Source organism: Saccopteryx leptura, chromosome 2 (genome assembly GCF_036850995.1).
Source record: "Saccopteryx leptura isolate mSacLep1 chromosome 2, mSacLep1_pri_phased_curated, whole genome shotgun sequence".
In the NCBI taxonomy this organism is placed as follows: Eukaryota; Metazoa; Chordata; class Mammalia; order Chiroptera; family Emballonuridae; genus Saccopteryx; species Saccopteryx leptura.
This window is the reverse complement of record NC_089504.1, coordinates 273,667,232-273,671,377: the sequence shown is the minus strand read 5'-3', so window position 1 is coordinate 273,671,377 and position 4,146 is coordinate 273,667,232. Positions and strand designations below refer to the sequence as shown.

The window sequence follows — 4,146 nt, the reverse complement described above, 5'->3', positions numbered from 1 at the left end:
ATATATAATGAGATTCTATTGATGTTTTGGGTCAAATTTATAATGGGAAGTATTTACCACTTTTCTGAGCTATAGAAATATTTTTTTCGCCCTGGCCGGTTGGCTCAGTGGTAGAGCATCAGCCTAGCGTGCGGAGGACCCGGGTTCGATTCCCGGCCAGGGCACACAGGAGAAGCGCCCATTTGCTTCTCCCCCCCTCCGCCGCGCCTTCCTCTCTGTCTCTCTCTTCCCCTCCCGCAGCCAAGGCTCCATTGGAGCAAAGATGGCCCGGGCGCTGGGGATGGCTCTGTGGCCTCTGCCTCAGGCGCTAGAGTGGCTCTGGTCGCAACATGGCGACACCCACGATGGGCAGAGCATCGCCCCCTGGTGGGCAGAGCGTCGCCCCTGGTGGGCGTGCCGGGTGGATCCCGGTCAGGCGCATGCGAGAGTCTGTCTGACTGTCTCTCCCTGTTTCCAGCTTCAGAAAAATGCAATATATATATGCGGCTATCGACTCTTATCTGTAATTACTGCATCTCCCTTGGCTCCCTTCCAATCTGTTCCAGAGTCTCCTCAGGTTCCCTTTCCGTCACTTCCCATTGCCCTGGTGTAAAGACTGACATCTCTCCACTGACTTCAAGGCCTTGTATGCTCTTGTCTGGCAGTCAGCAAACTTTTTTCATTTACAGAGGATTCCTAGTGAATATTTTAAGCTTTGCAGCCGTGTGATGTTTGTTGCAACTACTCAACTCTGCCATTGTAGCAAAAAAGCACTCACAGACAATACAGAAAAAAAAAGCCTGTGTAAAAATTTATTTATTAAAAAAAAAATGGCAGGCTGGATTTGTCTGGCAGGTATGGACCCCTGGGCTAGTCCACAATGACTGTTCCAGCTTCATTTCTCTCATTTCTCCTCCTCTCTGCTTTCTGGTTCTAAGATATCGTCATGCCCTCTCTTCCCATAGTGCTTTGCTCAGGCTGGCCCTCCTTTGTCTTCAATACTTCTTTTTTTTTTTTTTTTTTTTTTTTCATTTTTCTGAAGCTGGAAACAGGGAGAGACAGTCAGACAGACTCCCGCATGTGCCCGACCGGGATCCACCCGGCACGCCCACCAGGGGCGACGCTCTGCCCACCAGGGGGGGATGCTCTGCCCATCGTGGGTGTCGCCATGTTGCGACCAGAGCCACTCTAGCGCCTGAGGCGGAGGCCACAGAGCCATCCCCAGCGCCCGGGCCATCTTTACTCCAATGGAGCCTTGGCTGCAGGAGGGGAAGAGAGAGACAGAGAGGAAAGCGCGGCGGAGGGGTGGAGAAGCAAATGGGCGCTTCTCCTGTGTGCCCTGGCCGGGAATCGAACCCGGGTCCTCCGCACACTAGGCCGACGCTCTACCGCTGAGCCAATCGGCCAGGGCTGTCTTCAATACTTCTAATCTCTCCCCTCTCTCCTTTTTTACCAACTTCTTCTTCTACTTTATTTATTTATTTATTTATTTATTGTATTTTTCTGAAGCTGGAAACGGGGAGAGACAGTCAGACAGACTCCCGCATGCGCCCGACCAGGATCCACCCGGCACGCCCACCAGGGGCGACGCTCTGCCCACCAGGGGGCGATGCTCTGCCCATCCTGGGGCGTCGCTCTGCCGTGACCAGAGCCACTCTAGCGCCTGGGGCAGAGGCCAAGGAGCCATCCCCAGCGCCCCGGCCATCTTTGCTCCAATGGAGCCTCAGCTGCTGGAGGGGAAGAGAGAGACAGAGAGGAAGGAGGGGGGGGGGGTTGGAGAAGCAAATGGGCGCTTCTCCTGTGTGCCCTGGGCGGGAATTGAACCCGGGTCCCCCGCATGCCAGGCCGACGCTCTACCTCTGAGCCAACAGGCCAGGGCTTTCTTCTACTTTCAAATCTCACCTACCTATCACTTCTACTGACAACTTTTCTTGACTCTTCAGCTAAGTCAAGTCCCCAGCTATATGCTCTAAAAACCTTTCATTCTTTTTCTTCATAGGACTAATCACAATTTGTAAATAAATACATTTGCTTAATGTCAGATGGTTTAGTGTCAGACCCTTCTCTCTTGACTATAAATTCCATGAGGGCAAGTCCTATTTTGCTCAGTCTTAGCCCCATACTATCCTAATGCAATACCTGACACATAATAGGCATTGTTGATGAATGAATAATTTATGAATAAATGCCAAAGATGGAGTGCACAGATATGAACAATAATTGGACTGACTGAACTTGCGATATTAAAGTGGAAATTGTAAATTACTACAAACTTTCTGAAGAGCCACAGGTCACTATACCTCAAAGCCCTTAGAAATGTATGTATCATTTGATTTAGCAATTCTACTTCTTGGCACTTACTTACGGAAATAGCCATGGAAGTAAGTATATAAAGACTGATGTGCAGCGATTTTTATCATACCATAATAACCAAGTAATTTTAAATACATTGTAAACCATCTAAATGTTCAAAAATAATAGGAGATAAGCTTAATGAATTCATCAATTGAAACCATTTACTATGCAGCTGTTAGTAATAATCTTTTAAAACCATATTTAATGACTTGAAAAAATGATCACCATATATGGTTCAGGCAGGGCTGGCTTCATAATTTGCACAGCCCAGTAGAAATGGAAATGTGGAGTTAATAAGCAGGATAAAATTACATTCTTTTCTTTCATAGTCTCTCACTTGACACGGCATTTTTTAAGCTACTTAATGTTGTTCTAAGTAAGGAAAAATTAAAAATTTAAACTATTAGCATGAATTTCACAATTCATCTTTCTATTATACAATAAAAGTTTAAAATACAAATAATAAAGCCATCTAACTCACTTGCAGAATTACCAAAATTATACAATTCATGCTTCTAAGTTTGTACATATGTATTTCTTTCTTGCCAAAACTGGAAATGCTACACAAAAGGAACTCAGCTGTTTTTATTTCACTTCTTGATACGCACACAATGTACCAAACATGATCTACTTTTAGCTTACTGATGAGTAAGGAACTGAAAGGAAGAAGACAGTGGGTTGTCCTGTTTCCCCCTTTCCTTCAATGCCATCAATTTCAACATAATGATTGGCTAACAGAGGAAAGTAGCATGACTAAGAAAAGATAGCATAGGGTTTCTTGGTCATTTCATGTTTCTGAGAACACCACTGCCTTCCTTCTGCGTTAGAAGCAAGTTCTGCTTCTAATGGAAAGTGTGGCCCCTTGCTACTATGAGCATTCCTGCTCACCCAGTCAAAGACATAACAGGCTTACCCGGTACTTGCTTTCAGTCTCCTGAAAGCCCCATGCATTGTGGGCCCACTGCAACTCTGTGCCCGTGGGGCCCAGTGAACACTATATGCAAATGGTGCAGCAAGAACTGGAGTCACTCGATTGCATGGATCTCCCCTGCTCATGTGCATGTCCCAGGGACTTCAGTTACAAAGCACAAGCTCAAAGATATAATTACTAAGAATTTCACAATGGTAATAGAACATTAAACCAAGCGCAGGCCATACTGTCATGAAGCCTGCCCTGCATTAAGTGGAAATAATTACAGTTTGATCTCAATTTGGCTTTGAAAAAATACAGACACGCACACATGCCTACACACAAGCACACATTCATACAAACACAGACATTGTTAAAGATTGAAAAGCTAGACACTGAAATTTTAATATTAACTATTTCCTGGTTTTATAAATGATTTCTATTTTTGCTTTGTGTCTAGCTGTGTTTTCTACAGTAAACATGTATATTTGCAATACCGAAGACATAGCATGTTTATAAGACTGGTGCTTAGGAAGTCCTTCCTCTGAGCAGCCACAGTGAGCTGTGTCGGGTGGGGGGAACAGGCCAAGCTCCACATGCACTCCCAAGGAGGCAGCCAATTTCATTTCACCACTTGGAAGCACTTCTCCCCCCCCCCCCACTCCCACCAGGATGGGGAGAGAGCATGGCAGATGGCAGAATGGCTTTGTAGTCCAGTTAAGATAGCTTCATCTATTGTTGGTACAGTTTAAGCACTCAAAATTGTGTCACCTCCTAGTCTTTGCCAATAATGTCATCATTTGATATGGAAACGATGCATGCTATTAAAATGGTAATATGATTTTTAAATATGTTCAGCAGCCAGCTTGCTCTGACTGAAGTATTTATCTTGTTTTTTCAAA

The 4,146-nt window shown here is 45.2% G+C and overlaps 1 non-coding gene across 1 annotated transcript; it reads right to left on the bottom strand.

Annotated features, from left to right (window-relative positions):
• Positions 1–1,314: 1,314 nt before the first annotated feature.
• Positions 1,315–1,390, bottom strand: TRNAT-AGU (transfer RNA threonine (anticodon AGU)). The gene has a single exon. It is a non-coding gene; the product is annotated as a tRNA-Thr (tRNA).
• Between the last annotated feature and the right edge of the window lie 2,756 nt (positions 1,391–4,146).